We start from the raw sequence: 19570 nt of genomic DNA on the forward strand, positions 1-19570 counted from the left end.
TCTTTTTATTTCATCATTCCCTGGAGGTTCTCTCCCTCCACCTGAAACAGCCATCACTCACTGAAGAGGAGAATTCCCAGTGCTGGACCCTGCCCACTACTGTGCTTCCCAAAAACCTGTTCTTTCATTTTACTGACAAGTCAGTTCAGGAAATAACGTCATATATTTCCATTCTTCTCATTAAGCACTCAGGGCCAGCCTCCCTCTCTTCTCTGAAGGCAGGGTAAGGCAAGTTTATTTATATAGCACCTTTCATACACTGTGGTCATTCAAAGTGCTTTACAAATGAGAAAATACAAAATACAAAGATAATTCAAATTCAAATTAAAAAGATATAAGAGAACAGAAATTAAAAACATGATTAAAACATGATTAATACAACAGATTTAAAGGAGAAGAAATTAAACATGATTAAAACAATAGATTTAAAAGAGAACTTTAAAAAAAGAGAAATTAAACATGTAAATAAAAAGCAAATTAAAAATTTAATTAAGAGAATAAGGTGCCGTTCAAGGACAGAAGTGCAGTAGAGCTAACAGTGTGTTAAACTGAGCTCAAAAGCCTGGTCAAACAGGAACATTTCCAGCCCCGGGTTTCAAAGTGTCTAGTGTTGGGGCTCTTGTAATGCTCTCTGTCAACTGATTCCACTTAAGAGAAGTGTAATAGCTAAACGCTGCTTCTCCATGTTTAGTCTTTACCTCAGGCAGGACTAACTGACTCATTCCTAATGAACCGAGGGTTCGGTTCGGCTCATATCAGATAGATACGCTGGGCCTTCACCATTGAGCAGACAGAATAGACATCTGAACGGGGGGAGAGATGCACACATCATACAAAAATAGTCACTGGTAACACTAGCATGTCAGATCCAAATGTGTATGTATTGACCTGCTGGCTACACACAGAAAGAGCAGCAAACACTGACATATCCGTCTTATCACGGAGAAACGCACGGACAGTTCTAGAACCTTGATATGCAACATCTGCACAGGTGTCATGATGTCATCAGCATTTGACAGCTGATGGGGATGTTGTGTGTGTGTGCGTGTGCGTGTGCGTGTGTGTGTGCACGCGCGTAGGCAGTGGGCTAACTGACACTCACCTCAGTCCAAAAACAGACTGGTACAGAGGGGCATATTCTGGCCACACGTCCACTCACTGCACACACTCTGCTCTGAAAGACAGAAAGAGACAGTGCATTGAAACATACTCACAGCACTCAGCTCACCTACTCACATCAGCCTCTATGCATCAGCCTGTACAGAGCATGGATAGGTGAAAGAGAGAAGAGAAGAGAAGAGAAGAGAAGAGAAGAGAAGAGAAGAGAAGAGAAGAGAAGAGAAGAGAAGAGAAGAGAAGAGAAGAGAAGAGAAGAGATGCACCTTGGCTCTTGGGATGAAGAGAAATGAAGAAAAAGGAATGAAGAGAAAACTACATAAATTTGAAAGCACCGTAGCATTACTGTCCCTTTAAGAGAGCATGAGCAAAAAGAGCAAACTTCAGCTAGGGGAGGAGACTGTTGCTCTGATATGTGTTTCCCGTACTACAAGCCCCGCCCACCACAAGCCGTTTGAAAACCACAAAAACTCCACCACACATTCCACAACTACATTTCTAAAGAGCTCTCTTGCTCTCTCACTCTCTCTCTTTCAGGCTTTCTGTCTTCCTTTGAGGCACTATCTCTCTCAACACATCTCCCTGTAACTTTTCACAGTAAATTTTTTAAATGCTCCTATTACAAGTGTTACCCTGAAGTTTTTAAACTGATGCCAATTCACACCAGGCCCAAATAATTTCGTCACACTCATAAGGCATTAGTGATTCAGGAATATGCCACCACTTACACATCAAAAAGAGTCTCCTGAGAAGACACACACTCACACACACAGGTAGCCTTCACCTGCCCATGTCTGTACACTGCAGACCTTCAACTCACCACATTTTGCGCTTTCTGTGTGTGTGTGTGTGTGTGTGTGTGTGTTATGGGAGTTTCCATAAAGTCCACCAAGGCTGTTGTACAGACATGCGAGTGGAGGAGAACTGAATACATTTCCTCCCAGATAACAGGTCTCAACAATTCACCTCCATACCTGTTACACATGTCTTACACAAACACACACACACACAGGCATGAATACATGCATGTCTGCACGCACGCATGCACACACACCCACACAGCCCTGTCCCAAGATGAATATGTATTTTCAGTATTTGAATGTTGAATGAGTCTCGGTTCTCTTGGAAATTAATCTCATTTAAGTGAATAATAGGCAGTTTGATACAGGCACTGTAAGGCTCTCATGTGATATCTGTTTGGTGTTATTTTAACACACTCTGCTGGCATGTCTGTCACTTAAGTAAACAAATAAATAAACAAATAAAGTACAAAAGGTATAGGAGCCATTTAATAGCATTGAGACAGGGTCCAGACATTCTCATATTTCATACACATTTAAACTGAAATACACACATATCTAAACAAGCTCACATTAATACACACACACACATAGAAACACACAGACACACACATTCAGAAAATGTTGGCCTATTTTCTGTGTGGCTCAAAAGAGTTAGTTCAGGTGGTTCTCCTATCCACTGGAAAAACATGTGTGGTGATATTTTATCTCTCTCTCTCTTTTTCTCACACACACACACACGCACGCACGCACGCACGCACACACAAACAAAAAAAGAACAGTGATTCTGGGAATATCACAGTCTTCTCTGGTGATGCTGAGAGGGTCCCACACACATTTCCACCCTGCTGCCATTTTCGGGTGGTGACCTCAACACCCTCCACACCCACCTCTCTGTCTTTCTCTGTCTCTCTCTCTCAACAGCATACGACCTCCCTGTACTCGCTCCATTTCATCTTCACATTCAATAACTTGCTCACTCTTTTATTCATTCATCCTCTTCTGTCATTCAGTCTCTTGCTCCCTCTTTCTCACAGCCGCCATCTGCCTGTCTTTGACTCACCCTTTCCTTCCCTTTCTCCCTCTCCCCCTACTCTTGCAGCCAGCCTCAGCTGGAACCATCTGTAGCACTCACCTTGCCTGGGACAGGGAGCTGGGACTGTAATTAGTCATTAACACACACACACACACACACACACACACGCATACCTATATACATACACATACACACACACAGACACACAGCACCAGGCTTTGTTCACACAGGCACTCATTAACACACATCACTGAATTGAAACTTTCTGACTAGAGTCAGAGTTGTGTGTCTCCCGCTCTCTCTCCTCACTCTCTCATTTCAATACATGCATCATCACTCATTCATTTCAATACATGCATCATCACTCATTCATTTCAATACATGCATCATCACTCATTCATTTCAATACATGCATCATCACTCATTCATTTCAATACATGCATCATCACTCATTCATCTGAATACATGCATCATCACTCATTCATTTCAATACATGCATCATCACTCATTCATTTCAATACATGCATCATCACTCATTCATCTGAATACATGCATCATCACTCATTCATCTGAATACATGCATCATCACTCATTCATTTCAATACATGCATCATCACTCATTCATCTGAATACATGCATCATCACTCATTCATCTGAATACATGCATCATCACTCATTCATTTCAATACATGCATCATCACTCATTCATTTCAATACATGCATCATCACTCATTCATTTCAATACATGCATCATCACTCATTCATCTGAATACATGCATCATCACTCATTCATTTCAATACATGCATCATCACTCATTCATTTCAATACATGCATCAACACTCATTCATTTCAATACATGCATCATCACTCATTCATCTGAATACATGCATCATCACTCATTCATCTCAATACATGCATCATCACTCATTCATTTCAATACATGCATCATCACTCATTCATCTGAATACATGCATCATCACTCATTCATCTCAATACATGCATCATCACTCATTCATCTGAATACATGCATCATCACTCATTCATTTCAATACATGCATCATCACTCATTCATTTCAATACATGCATCATCACTCATTCATTTCAATACATGCATCATCACTCATTCATCTGAATACATGCATCATCACTCATTCATTTCAATACATGCATCATCACTCATTCATTTCAATACATGCATCAACACTCATTCATTTCAATACATGCATCATCACTCATTCATCTGAATACATGCATCATCACTCATTCATCTCAATACATGCATCATCACTCATTCATTTCAATACATGCATCATCACTCATTCATCTGAATACATGCATCATCACTCATTCATCTCAATACATGCATCATCACTCATTCATCTGAATACATGCATCATCACTCATTCATTTCAATACATGCATCATCACTCATTCATTTCAATACATGCATCATCACTCATTCATTTCAGTACATGCATCATCACTCATTCTAAGTTAAGTGTATGACATCTGATTATCAGAGGCTTGTAAAATACAATCAGGGTGGTAAAAGGTATACTTACACAAACGCACACAAACTACAAGGAGTATATGTCTGAGTGTGAGTGTGTGTGAGTCTGTGTGTGTGTGTGTGTGAGTCTGTGTATGTGTGTGTGTGTGTGTGTGTGACAGAGAGACTGCATAACTTCAAAGCATCACTTTTCTGAATTCTACGAGTTTGAATGTTTGGTTGTTTGTTTGTTTTCTGAAAATCAAACTGAATTGTCTTATGCTATGATCCCACATAACTGCCTGCATGGTGGTGTGCTAGTCAAGAGGAGAGCCAGTGGGGAGCAGAACCAGTGAGGAGAGCCAGTGAGGAGGCGAGAATAGAAAGTGAATGAGAGCAGTGCAGAACACATGGTGCTTGCTTACACAAACAGCTGCAGAGTTTATGTAAAAGTCTAAAAGTGGACTGACTCTGATGTGACTGGTAACCATAATCATTTCTCTTCATTAATCACATTTACTAGAAGGAAGAGAAAAGCGAGCAGCTTTGATTGCATGTGTCTGTGTGTGTGTGTCTGCGTGTGTGTCTGTGTGTGTGTGTGTGCTTCATTACAGTAGGACTATTTTTTTTTTCTCTGCTCATTCCAAACATCTTCTCATTTCAGAGATGGCCCCAGAGGCAGCACACAGGGGAATCAACTTAGGGAATCCTGTGTATGCGTGTGCACATGTATGTCTGTGTGTGCGCGCGCATGTGTGTGTCTTTTTCCAAACTTGATGCCTCCCAAAGGCAAAGACACAGTTGCAACAGAGCAGATCAGAACATGGGATAGAGAGAGAGACAGAGAGACAGAGAGACAAAGAGACGAGACAGAGAGAAAGACAGACAGACAGAGACAGAGACAGAGAGACAGAAAGATGTACTGAGGGAGCTTCTGTCTTGAGGTCTCAGAGCAGGTCACACACACACACATACACACACACACATACACACAGAGTTGTGTATTTTTAGAGGACTGTGTGTATTTATAGCTCTGCAGTCCCAGAGGAGAGCAGGAGGAAAGTAAGGGGAAAAAATTCAGGGGCCACTCTTCAGATAAACACACACAAACACACACACAGACACAGACACAGACACATACACACAAACACAGTCAAACAAACACAGAAACAGACACACATATACACAAACACACTCATAAATACACACAGACCCACACACACACACACAGACCTACAGACACACACATGCACACACACACACGCACATAAATACACAGCACAATCATGTAACTGTTTGTAAAGCAGAATACATACCACACACACACACACACACACACAGTCAAGGCTTTCTAACACTGGACTGGTTTCACAAACTACATTTGTGCATGGCGCCAAGGAAAATGAGGAAAGTGGTGTGGGGAAAGGAAAGAGGGAGAGGGATAGAAAACAGAGAGAGAGAGAAAGAGAGAGACAGAGAGAAAGAGAGAGAGAGAGAAGAGGGGAAGAATGCACTGGGTCACTCCATTCTCCTCCTCCTCCTCTGACAGTTGGAGCACTGGGCTGTGGCTGGCAGACCAGACTGTTTGTTTCCAAAACAACAACTCGCTCTTTGACTTTGGCGACTTAACCTTGCCATGGTGGCCAGGCTGCCCGGACGATTTAATCGAGTTTAAGGAGCCGTAAGAGCTCCAGAATCTTCTCCAGATGAATGACAAATGTTTATTGATTGAGCTTAGAGCAAGGCCAATGTGAGAGAGCACACTCAAACTCACATGCACACTCAGACAGCACAGCTGGCCCTTTTTAAAAGCAATATGTGAAAAATGATGGCACCGACACGGCAGTGTGAATTCTTACTGTGTTTTCACCCAAAACAACAGAGTTCAGAGAATTCCCTTAAGATGAATTCACAGTACCATGAAACTCACGCAAAATGCAAAACACACAGACACACGCTCATGCACTCTCTTATTTAACAGAAGAGAGCAAAGGTTTTTGTCACTGTACTTGAGCCTTTAGTTGGTATCACCTGACAGTTTGACCTTTGAACTCTGGCAGCTGGTGTCAGAGGAAGGTAAATATGGAGAGACCGACTGACTGACACACTGAGCACAAACTAATCGAACGCTCAAAGCTTTCTTCTGATTGGACGTCACAAAGACTCAAAGCCACCGACAACCTACAAATAAACAAAGCCTGTTTGCTTTGGAAAGAAACATACTTTGTTATGCTGATAAAACATATGATTGATGACTGTATTTCTTTCATTTTCTGTGAGAGGTGCTCTGTAGTTTATTCTGGAAAATTCCAGGTGGAGTTATGTTACGTAACAGTGCACACTGACTACAGGTGTTTCACCTGGACAAGGGAGTGTTACCAAATCCATTTTTACAACTCAGCTCAGACTTTTTTCCCCTCATTTTACAATGAAGACTTGCTGACCCACACCCTTAAACCATTCAGCTACTTAGAAAGATAGAGGGAGAGAGAGAGACAGAGAGAGAGACAGAGAGAGAGACAGAGAGAGAGAGAGAGAAAGAGAGAAAGAGAGAGAGAGAGAGAAAAGACTCAAGTCTTGTTCAAACATGAAGTACAGACACCATATCTCCACACAACTTACAGTCAATGCACAAAGCACGCTCAGTTTTCTACTCTAATATTCTCAACACACAAGACACACTCTACTCTAATACAGACACACAGCACAAACACTCTCTCCTCTAATTCAGACAGTCAACAGGCTGCAAACACAACTTGATTTAAAGTTTGGAGAGAACAGACAGATATGCATCCCTTCGTGCTGCAGACACCAAAGTGTCGCACTGTTTACAATAAACGGGGTGCACAGTCACTGCTGAAGTACGTTTAGTCATTCGTCAACCACAGTGACGGCACTGGACACCCACACGCGCTCTGAGGATCTTCCCTGCTGTAGTACACAGGTCAGAGATGGGGCTATCACAGCAGCTTTAAAAACCTTCTCAAATCTCATTATTCACACTCAACTACAGAAGACAGACACTCAACTGGGCTTCAGCGTAGCATGACGACTCAATTAAGTCATACACAGATCTTGTGTTTCCCTTTTCACACGCACACATGCATGCACACGCACACACACATACAGCCATGTGCACACACACTCACTCACACACAGGGTAAGACATGGGCCTGGATCCATCACACAGGTCAGTGTATATGTTTCTGAGACAGACAGATGTCCTGCGCGGAGCGATTCCATCTGTTTAACACGGCGGTCATTTTATGGTTTCACTCTTTATGTGTGAATGCTTCATATGAGAGCAGGCAAACCATGACAGAGTGGTTCAAAGAGAAAACCACAGTGACCATCAACAAACCCAGTCACCACAGCTCAGCACGGAAGACACCGGATTCATCTGAACTGAGAAACAAGGCATGTTCAAGATGACACAGAGGTACTGCCAACTGGCCTTACAAATGTTTTCAAAGTTGGAACATAAACCCCCTTTGAAAAAACTAGAGAGAGACAAAGGAAAAATCCAGTAAGAAAAGGAAAGCGAGTGAAGCAGTCAGTAACATTATGAGTTCCAGTATAGCAGCAGAGTTTTTGTTGACTGTGAAGAAAAACATTTTGCTCATAAAAAAGCTCCTGTCTCATGGCTCTTGGTTGAGGGCAGATGTGAGTCATATACTGAGGACTAAAATCTCTGTCACACCCACACTGCCCAACACCACGAAAAAGAGTGTCGTGCAAAGCATTTTAAGTAAGATTAAACGAGAACACCTCCCCCCTTGAACCCCCCCCCCCAAAAAAACGATTCTTTGGTCGAGTTTAATCATGAGACAAATTTTATCCGCATTAAAGTTTATGGTGTGTTCCCTCTGCATAAGACATTGTACGTATATTTGTTTCACAGAAAGTTCGCCCACTGACAGAAGAGAGAGAGAGAGAGAGACAGAGAGAAGTTGAAGACAGAAAGGTCTGGAAAATGGAAGTTGCAGAGGTCGAGCACTCTGTGATTGATCAATGTTTGTTAGATCTTAATGCGGTTTTGCAAAATGCTGTGCTGGTTCTCATCCATCAATTAAACTAATTATCACTTTGCCAGCGCAAGTGACCTGATCACCAGCACATGGCCAGGCAGGACTCTTTTGTCTTTGCCTACAAAACCGCATTGACAAAAAATATATATAATTATATATGCCAATGACCAAACAACTCCGGGAAACGTCAGTCGGTCCTGACCTGGGTTAGCACCATCCTCTGACTACAGCGGGAATGCAAAAACAGTCAAAATATATCACTTCAGGCACAAAATCAGCAATTATCTTGGTGACTCTTTAGTCTTGAGGATGTGAGTGCGTTTAATAAAGAGGAAAATAATGGCAAAAACCTGATGGAATGAAGCAGTGGTTTCACATAAAGCCAAAAAACTTGGAGGAGTTATTGTTCCTCTGGGTTTGTGTTTAATCACAGATGCATATGATGCTGCAGCTTGTAATGAGGTCACTTTCTTTTCCCACTCAAACAGCCTAAAAATGACACAACATGACATCAGAAGAGCGATGGCGCTTGTTTTGAAAGAAAGGCTTGTTTAGAACAAGTTTCAGTGTGTCATGGCTGATTAACAGGCCCTTACACACACACACACACACACACCAGCTTTAAATAAAAGAGTTACCATACAGTCCTACAGTTCAACACATTCCAAATATAGGTCATCTACACTCATCGTTTTCCTTCCCTTACACTCACCACACTGATCACTGGGGACCTCTCTTTCTTTCATCCTAGCTCTCTTGCTTTCTCTCTCTCTCTCTCTCTTTCTGTGGCGTGTCCTTTCCCTGCCCTGCCCATCTCCGTCACTTGTTGTCCCCACCCCCTCCTCAATCACCTCCTTGTTTCTCTCCTGCGACACACTGTCTGTTTTTCTACACCGTGTGGCTCTGGCTCTGGGAGTGAGGCAAGAATCAAGAAAAACAAAAGGTTATAGGAGGGCAATTACCTCATGTGCAAGGCAACCAGAACGACGGGAGCTGATGTGTGTGTTTCACTTGGACAGTTTAGTGTGTGCATGACAGAGAAGGGGGGTTATCAAGGCACTCCAAAAGGTGCAGAATGTTTCCCCCAAGAAAGGTGATAAAGTGACATTTCCAAATCTGTACTACCCAATCAGAGCTTGGCTGGTCTGGCAAACAGTGAGCCAATGAGAACAATGCCCTGGTTAATCTTTGCTGCACATTGTGTAAGAGGAAGCTCAGAATGAAAGGACATATGAATGTCTAGATTCACCAATCATAGTTGACATTCAGCTAATGTACCAAATCAGCTAATCTCCGAATATAGGTCAATAAGACTATTGCTTTTCCTTTGGTTTAGTCTCTCACTCCACTGTCTCCGGGTTTTAGTCTCTCACTACAGTGTCCAAACGCTTTAGTCTCTCACTACAGTGTCCAAAAGCTTTAGTCTTTCACTACAGTGTCCAAACGCTTTAGTCTTTCACTACAGTGTCTAAACGCTTTAGTCTCTCACTACAGTGTCTAAACGCTTGAGTCTTTCACTACAGTGTCTAAACGCTTTAGTCTCTCACTACAGTGTCTAAACGCTTTAGTCTCTCACTACAGTGTCCAAAAGCTTTAGTCTCTCACTACAGTGTCTAAACGCTTTAGTCTCTCACTACAGTGTCTAAACGCTTTAGTCTCTCACTACAGTGTCCAAAAGCTTTAGTCTCTCACTACAGTGTCCAAAAGCTTTAGTCTCTCACTACAGTGTCCAAAAGCTTTAGTCTCTCACTACAGTGTCCAAAAGCTTTAGTCTCTCACTACAGTGTCCAAAAGCTTTAGTCTCTCACTACAGTGTCTAAACGCTTTAGTCTCTCACTACAGTGTCCAAAAGCTTTAGTCTCTCACTACAGCGTCCAAAAGCTTTAGTCTCTCACTACAGTGTCCAAAAGCTTTAGTCTCTCACTACAGTGTCTAAAAGCTTTAGTCTCTCACTACAGTGTCTAAACGCTTTAGTCTCTCACTACAGTGTCCAAAAGCTTTAGTCTCTCACTACAGTGTCCAAAAGCTTTAGTCTCTCACTACAGTGTCTAAAAGCTTTAGTCTCTCACTACAGTGTCCAAAAGCTTTAGTCTCTCACTACAGTGTCAAAAAGCTTTAGTCTCTCACTACAGTGTCCAAAAGCTTTAGTCTCTCACTACAGTGTCCAAAAGCTTTAGTCTCTCACTACAGTGTCTAAACGCTTTAGTCTCTCACTACAGTGTCTAAACGCTTTAGTCTCTCACTACAGTGTCCAAAAGCTTTAGTCTCTCACTACAGTGTCCAAAAGCTTTAGTCTCTCACTACAGTGTCCAAAAGCTTTAGTCTCTCACTACAGTGTCCAAAAGCTTTAGTCTTTCACTACAGTGTCTAAACGCTTCAGACCTGAGACTTGACTTGTTATTCAGTGTCTTTGAGGAGTACATGGTCTGGTCATGTCTGCTGAACGATGGTCATTTGCTCTGATAGATGCCAACAGCTCAGTGACAATTATAATCATGTCGGAATTTACTGCAATCAAAGCAAAAAAAAAAAAAGAAAAAAACCTGATTATTTACATGATGTGCCAAGAAACACCAAAAGGAGACCCAGTCATTTAATTCTCTCTATAACTGAGCTGAATGACGTAGTGAATGGTCTTGTATTTATGTTCCATAAACAGTCTTTGTCAATAGGGCCTTAGGTAAATAAGTGACTTACTGTGAGTGGTTTGGTCTGAAACAGTAGTTGTGTGCCCTGACCTAAGGGACAGATAAACATTAGGGAAAGAAACTGTCGAAACAATTTGTGCTCTCTTCACTAAAAAGTATAATCAGCCTCAAATTACAATCAATCTTTTAGCTTTTTCTCTCTCAGAGGACAATTAGATGTCCTCCAAAAGCATTTGTTATAATTATCAATAATTACATCAAATCTGTTTGACGTGTTGTATTGTTTTGGCTGCATCGCTGCTGTTGAGGAAAATACCAGCTGTGGCTGTTTTTGGACGTGTCTGGAGCGGAATGTGGGCTCAGCGACTGAGCTCGTGGAGAGAGTGCCTCTTTTATTCGCAACAATTCTGCGTGTTTGCAGCACGTTAGAGGTAATGTGTGAGGCATTGTGGGACTGCGGACAGGTGACAGCCAAGAAATCACCCCATTGGGGGGCTGAGGCCGGTTGCTGTGGCAACAAAACATGACATGGGCCTGAGCAAATAGAAACTGCTGGAGGTGAGAGAGAGGAGCGGTGGGAAGCGGAGCGGAGCGGCTCGGAGGAGAATGCCAAATCTCTCCGGATAAGACGCAGGGCCATGAGAGTCCATCTTTAAGAGCCACCATTGTTCAAACACTGCTATATTATTATAAAACACCCAGGCTATGAGAGAATACAGCACTGTTTGTGTAGGGAGGGAAAGATGGAGAGAGAGAGAAGGGGAGAGAGAGAGCACATAAAAAGCTGTGTAGAGACTTGGAAAAGGAAGGAGAATTAAAGAAGCAGAGACAGACAGAGAGGAGAGAGAGAGACCAGCTGATCCGACTTTGAGATGGAGAATCTGCTAATGGGTGCATTATATCTTTATGTGAGTGTGTGTGTATGCCCCTGCGTGTTTGTATCTGTGCATTCAGGAACATGACAACATACATGTGCAGAACGTGAACATGAGTGTGTGTGTGTGTGTGTGTGTGTGCGCGTGTGTGTGTGTGTGTGTCTAGAAACTGAATTTTGTTGGGCAGTCACGTGACCCTCATGACTTCAGAGAAGTGCAGTCAAGGCCCAGAATGAGAACAAGAACAAGAGCGAGAGCGAAAGAGAGAGAGAGAGAGAGAGAGAGGAAGATACTGAGACAAGAAAAAAAAAGAGTGACTTGAGAGAATAGAGAGTGAGAAAGTGTGTTAGGGAGCAAAGGAGGATGACACAGAGAGTGAATTAACACACAGAAAAGAAGCCCAGTAACAGGGACTGCAGTAGAACCAGAACAACAGTCTGACTTGAGCTGAGTAGAGTAGTTCAGTAAACGCAGTACGTTAGTGCTTCACCGGTCTTTCTCTCCCCCATTCACTGACAGAGAAAGTGCTAGGTTCACTTTGCGTTGGGGGTCAAGGGTTGTATCTGATCCAGCACATTCTGGGATAACAGCCAAGTAGAGCAAGGAAAAAGCCCACAGAGCAACCTCAGCAGTGAGGAGACAGGAGGACTGGGAGAGAGAGAGAGAGAAAGAGAGAGAGGGAAAGAGAAAGAGAGAGAGAGAGAGAGAGAGAGAGAGAGGGAAAGAGAAAGAAAGAGAGAGAGAGAGAGAGAGAGAGAGAGAGAGAGAGAGAGAGAGAGAGAGAGAGAGAGGGACCGTTGACTTACGGATAGAGGCTGATCTGTCGTCCCAGAACTGTGTGTAGCACTCATGTCAACAGACGGAGGGGAAGGGAGAGGGAGCGTGAAAGTGACACACGGAGAACAGGAAAGCACTGGGTGAGGACTAGACTGAGCGAACACTGTCCTCTGACTGTTAACATGCAGAACACGTGTTAAGATTAGGATTTATAAAATGAAAATACAGGCCAAAATATGGAAAGTTTCAACATAGTGATTTGGAACACACACACAGACACACCAAGTCGGCTAATATATTAAAGTGTGGCTAGAACAAACAAGAGAAAACCTGTAGGCTATACACAAGTAGTAACAAGCACTCATTAGCAAAGCAAAATGATGGTGCCACTTGTCTTCCCAGAGAGTGTTCACAGAGTTCTGGGCGATCCAATCTAAATATTTAAAGTATTAAATTAATACTGTATGTACACAAACTCCATTCAACTTTACCCTATTCTCTATCTCAGCTCAAGAGACAACCTCCTTAACTCAAAAGGAAACAACGTCCTGCCGCCCCCACACACACACACAGATACACACACAGACACACACTTCTCACTCCACTTCTCCATTTTCGGTGCAGGCGCACAGCCAATTTTTTGCTTTCAAATGACCACCTTTTACTTTGAGTCAAAGAGCATTTCTGTGTTCCTAACCAGACATGAACAGGCAGTGTGTTTGTGTGTGTGTGTGTGTGTGTATCTGTTTGAGTATTGGTATCTCCTTTAACCCAGTTGTTTTCACCGTGGCAACTGAAGGTTATCTCACGGCTCTTCTCTGGCCTACGGAAAAGCTTCTCAATATCACATTACTCTTTCATGGCCCGCCTTAGCACCACGCTGCTGCGGCTGGTAATTCACCATGGAACACTCTCAGATCACCTGTCCCGATAAGCTACCTTATGTCAGCAGCACCGAATTCTGTCCATCTTCACACACACACCCACAAACACAGGCACGCGCACACACACAGACACACGGGCGCAGACACACACACACACACACACACACACGGGCGTGTGCACACACTCACGTATGCAGACAGACACGCATGCCCCACACACACACACACACACACACAGACACACACACAGCTTTCACCAGATGACTGTAAAACGTGAATGCTCTGACATTCAAAACAATCAAACTTTTTAACAAACACTCCAATATTGTCTCAGCTCTAACTTCAACTGTCACTGATGATTTCTTTCTTTTTCTTTTTTTTTTTTTTTTACATTAGCTCAGCAACAAAAGTCATGTTAACATTTTGTTTGTTTGCTTATTTGTTTGTATTTGGGGAGGGAAAAACAAAACACTCAACATATCGAGCTGTTCAGGAACTGGTGTGCCTTAGTGGTGAATCACACATGGACAATTGTTAGAGCACTAAGTGTACTGTCTGGTACAAAGCCAAAACGAGAGATATTCCACACAACCATCACTGACTTAAAAAACATACTTTCCATTGCAATATCATGTCAAAACAATGCACAGTGTGCATGTTGGCGTCTCTTCTAAAGACTGCCCATCTGCAACAAAAAAAAACAATAAATAAGACCAAAAAACAAGGACAATGTGTTCCAAGGGACTATGTTCCCCAAATCACAGACATAAAACAAGATTCAACTTTTCAAAAAAATCATTCAAATTCACTCTAAAGTCCGGGGGGGTCGTCTTGTGTACAAGTTTGGGAGCCACCACAACACCTGCGATCATCTGTACCTTGATTTCTAATACACACACACACGAACAGAGGATGAAAGGACTAGATTATTTCTCACAATGCTGACAAGGGATCCATAGCACAGTGTTGAACACAGCAGGTAGTCAAACCCAGTGCCCATTCCTTATTGCAGCGTTCACACGACACACCATGGATCACTCACCTCCATAATATCACAGATTTTACTCACTGCTTAACACCCTCAGTGGTCAGTAAGACACTTTCAAACTGAACCACTGCTTTGTGCTGAATTTTCAGCTGGTCAATAGGCTTGGAAAGGTGCTGAACTGGGGTAAATGCACAGCCACACACTGTGGCTCTAAGGCTCTCAAAGACAATTCAGATCGAGTTGCAAACTCTGTTTAGCTGCTATAAATAGCACAGTGAGGAGATCACACTCACAGCACAGACTAATGGGGAAAATTCAGCTTGTGTGGCCACTGGGCCAAGGAGCAGCATAACACAGTTAATGCAACAGTTCACACATCTCTCTCTCACACACACACACACACACACATACATAGTCATATTGACACACAGCAAAGCTGCCATGTATAAAAGGGGGGAGGTAGAAAAAAAGTACTGTTTAATGCTATGCAGCATGTTTGGCACATTGTTCATTGCGTGTGGTCCAGAAGGCTGATTAGGATATTATAATTTGATCATTTTGGCGCTTGTGCAGTGCCTACCAAAGAAACTCCGTTTGCTTAAAGGAGGCATCACCAGCCCTGTCACAATTAAGCGGAAATGGAACATTATCTGAAGTTCTGATTTAATCAGGAATCAACAAGATGGCACCGCTATCTCATACAAAACATCGAGCGACTTTACTTGCGTCATCATGTCATTGGGGGCTTTACGGGAAGCGGGGAATTAGGAAGGCATCAGCAAAGGCGTGCTCTGAGTGCTAGTCCAATGCCACGGACAGTTATCAAGTTTTTAAAAAATCAGATAGGGACCGTCTAACGCTGCTATGGGAACATACTACGTGTTGCTACCCACAGGAGCTCTCCATTCAGATGTGCGGAAAACTACACGACAGACGCAGAACTCGGGCACATTACATCTATCTATCTATCTATATAAATCAGTTATGTCATAAACAGTTTAATGAGAGTTTGGAAACATACATTTTCTGGCTGGGTCGTTGCGCGCTCGCACGCTACCGGAGTAACAAGTCACGTCAGTAACAGTAACATTCACAGTTACATTTACTGTTAGAAGTGATAACGGTCAAACAATAACATGACGGTCGGGTACAACGTAAAATATTGTCACGTATTCTCCTTTACTATTCCCCCCGTTCTCAAAACGACATTTAAGTTCTAAGACTGATTTAAAAAATGTCGTGTTACCCAAGATGACAATGGACTACAAGATTTTTGAACCGTTGTCACAATATGAATCCATTCTAATGATCACGTCCGCTGGGACACAGAACTGTTTCATATTACTATCGTGCCTCCTACGGTGCTGACTTGATGGAGCTAGTGGTAGCATAGCTGAAGACCAAATTCTTCAAGTGCTTTATCGAGTCTGCCAAGCTGTCTCGACATTCGAACAGGCTAGCGTTTGGACAACCTGGTAACAAGCCCTAAAATGTCACGTAAATACGACTTAACAAATCACTCGTCTGTTTAGAAGCAGTGCCTACTGTTATAAATATTAATTTATTATCCGCGTTTGAACAGTCACATGGAGATGGGCCTGATGTTTCACTAGCCTACTCACAGCTCATTAGCTTCCATTGCATAAAGAGATTAGCTAGCCAGTTAGCTGACGAAGCTAACTACAGTGTCTGACGTTGCTCTGGTCTAGTTCACCTAAGTAATGTTACAATGCATCATGTGAGACACATTTTGCGGAGTAGCAACTTGGTCTGCTTCCTATGTGTAAAGAAACACAATGGTCAGCTCATTGCCATATTGCGAACGGGCAGTGTTGCCAGAGCGTTGTTGCAGACAAATGTGGAGGTTGTGGTGAGTGCAGCTGTAGATTTCCTACCCCATTCCGCTGTATCACAGACAGGCCGATGTCAGGAGTGACGGCCAGTAGACATCACCCGAAGTGGCCGCCACTGCTTGCCTTGCACCGTTGCCACTGCGCAAGATCCTCCTGGCTGTAACAACCACCACCGGGCTTCCCAATTCCACTGTAGCCGGTGGCTGGCGGCGATCAAATATTAGATGCTTTCAATATTGTTTTTTTTTTTTTTTTTGTACAGCTGAAAGCGGAAGACGAGTCCTGGGGAAGACAGCAGATCATGACTTCACAATTGGAGACGAGGAAGGGCAGGACGTTGTCTGCATATTACAGTCCATAGGTACCACAACACAGTACTTACACCAAATACAACTAAGCAAACTGATGAAGCGACTTAGACAACCGCCGTAGTGTTGATTACCGGACTCACCAGTTGACTGGCATGTTTGTCTAGCTACATCAACTACCGTGTTTTCTCCAACGCATAACCATTGACAAAGAAAATAGGGAGCCGGAGGAATTATTATTTTACAATGGAGATGAATTTATTCATGATAATAATAAAAAAAATAATAATAATAGTAATAATAATAATAATAATAACAACAATCATCATCGTCATTATCATCATCACCATCTAGTGAATAATTTTATTTGGAAGATTGATTAGTTATATTAATTATTTACAGTTATTTATTGAGTGGTTTTAAAAAAAAGAAATCAGGGTAACATTGACTCGTGCCCCAACTGTGATATCTGAAGACAAGATACATCCCTGTTTGATCACACCAAACCATTCACATATATCTGTAAACGAACAAATAGGTATCTGAAAACCACACTGTTCAACTTTTCAAATTACTCCATTTTTACTGTAATTTCTGACCTATCTATTCCAACTCAAAAAAGGACGAATTCGCTTACATTAATACCAATAGGAATAAAGTAGGCTATTACGCTCGATCTTTTATTTATTTATAATGTAGCAATAGTAGATCAAGGAAATTGGATTTCCAATTCGGCGGTTCTGTATGAGGCAGACCATATTTCACGATCTGATCGCAGCTCAGGCGAGGCAGCCAGTGTTCAGTGAATCTCCGTTGATTTCGCATGTGAGCACTCCCTCTGGTGGTGTAGGATGTATCACCCCCCTCCCCCCCACCCCCCAAAAAAAAGAAAAAAAGATCAAGTCAAGCATAAATGCTTTTAAATTGGGTTTCAGTTTGGCAGAACACTTGACTTTGTGACGTTATAGAGGAATACTCAAAACATCATGCAGTACTTACACTAATGCAGATAAATCCATACAGAACACCAGTATACCTTTCCACAGACAAATTAGACTCAGCCTATAAAAAATACTATCCTGACGAATTGCTCAGCTATTTCTCTTTCAACAGACATTCATTAAAGTAAGAAATATATGATGTAATACTCTGAAATTCTGGACAGATTGGTATATGATATTTAAAAAATCCCCAGAAATGGTTTACATGCTTTCTTTAATCAAAGAGGAATTTACCTGAACACTCAAAGTGTGACATTATCAAAGGTAAATGAGTCCATTTGTTTGTAATAATTTAGAGGAACTCTCACTCCATTGACTGAATGCCATGTGAATGTAATGCGAAAATCTCTATATCTGAAGTGCGTGCCAAGTTCACATACATTACTGAGGGAAGCATAGCTCTGTTCCTTTGTCTGTCTGACTTGGTGTTGTGTTACACCGCTGGCAAGCCTGGAGGAAGGGGTGGGGGGGCTGAGTTTATATGGGTGAGAACACTTTGGGGGGAAGGAGGAAAACTTAGTGAAGAGGTGAAGAAAAACAGTGGGGTTGTAGTGGAGGGTGGGAGGCAGGGTAAGATGGCACAAGGTGTGTGTATTCTTAACATCTTTTTAAAGACATCCCTTTTCTTTGTTCATTTGGTCTGTGCTTGCATCGTGAAAATTCTCTCATTCTCATCTCAGTGAAAACCAGTTTGACCACTAACATCAGTGGCAGAGTACATAAAAATGTACATTAACTCTCCTCTCCTCTCCTCTCCTCTCCTCTCCTCTCCTCTCCTCTCCTCTCCTCTCCTCTCCTCTCCTCAGTTAAATCTCTCTCACATAGTGCATATTACCTTGTACCTCTGTGTGCCAAGCAGAGGATCAGCTTCAGTTATATGAGGAAATGAGGGCTGGAGAGAAGGACAAAACAGAATGTAAAGAGAAAGAGAATGAGAAAAAAGGAGGAAGGTCAAGAGAAGAGAGGTAGGAAACAGTAAGGGAATAAAAGATCCTGAGGTACAGAGAGAGAGAGAGAGAGAGCAGTGTTGTCATGGAAACTGGCAAGGATCTGAAGACCAAAACAAGAATGTAAATTGGTTTACCATCTGAGAGTGTAACGGAATTGGATAACAAGAGGAGAAAGAGAGAGAGAGAGCAAGAGAGGGAGAATGGGAGTGATAGCATATGTATTTCTATGGGTTCACCAGGAAGGAGATGGTTAAAATGTACATTCATGTACACATAAACACAAGTCTAAAATGAGTCCAGCTTTCTAGAGGCAGGAGGTTAATAAGGCTCATATATGATGCCAACACAGAATCCAGATTACAAGCATGGGGTATAAACACAGAATCCAGATTACAAGCATGGGGTGTAAACACATCAAACCTGGAACTGCACACAAAGATAGCTGGCAAAACACAGGCAACTGGAAGAAAGAGCATCTAATTAGACAGCTCAGTTCTTGACTTAAGTCATTAAGAAGTGAATTTAATTAGGCTTGGGAGGATCTGAGTAGGATGGTTTAGGAGGTGGGGGAGATCTCTGTGTGTGTGTTTGTGTGTGTGATTGCATGTGTGTTTGTGGTTTGTGCCACAAATGTTGCCTTGTTTGTTTTTCTCAAGTTGAATTAAGCTCGTTAGCAATGGGGAGTCCTCTTGAGACACTGAGTTTTCCCCTCCTTACATTAGTGTTTAATAAAGAAAAATGGAGTTACACAAACACCCACAGACCGGAGGAGAGAGAGAGAGAGAGAGAGAGAGAGAAAAAACTTAGTCAAATATA

At 42.3% G+C, this 19570-nt stretch overlaps 1 protein-coding gene across 3 annotated transcripts in view; it reads right to left on the reverse strand.

Moving 5' to 3' along the window:
- The window catches only part of bcl9l (bcl9 like), a 29758-nt gene extending 13145 nt beyond the window's left edge, over positions 1-16613 (reverse strand). For 2 of the 3 annotated variants that reach the window (XM_030794180.1, XM_030794178.1), the window contains exons 1-3: positions 16538-16613; positions 1103-1174; positions 699-803 (exon numbers count right to left, since the gene is read on the reverse strand). The gene's annotated coding sequence lies outside the window, so the exon portion shown is untranslated. The remainder of the gene's footprint in view (positions 1-698; positions 804-1102; positions 1175-16537) is intronic. The other variant, XM_030794179.1, reaches the window with a different exon arrangement.
- Positions 16614-19570: the final 2957 nt, after the last annotated feature.

The sequence above is a fragment of the Chanos chanos genome, chromosome 2, assembly GCF_902362185.1.
Source record: "Chanos chanos chromosome 2, fChaCha1.1, whole genome shotgun sequence".
In the NCBI taxonomy this organism is placed as follows: domain Eukaryota; kingdom Metazoa; phylum Chordata; class Actinopteri; order Gonorynchiformes; family Chanidae; genus Chanos; species Chanos chanos.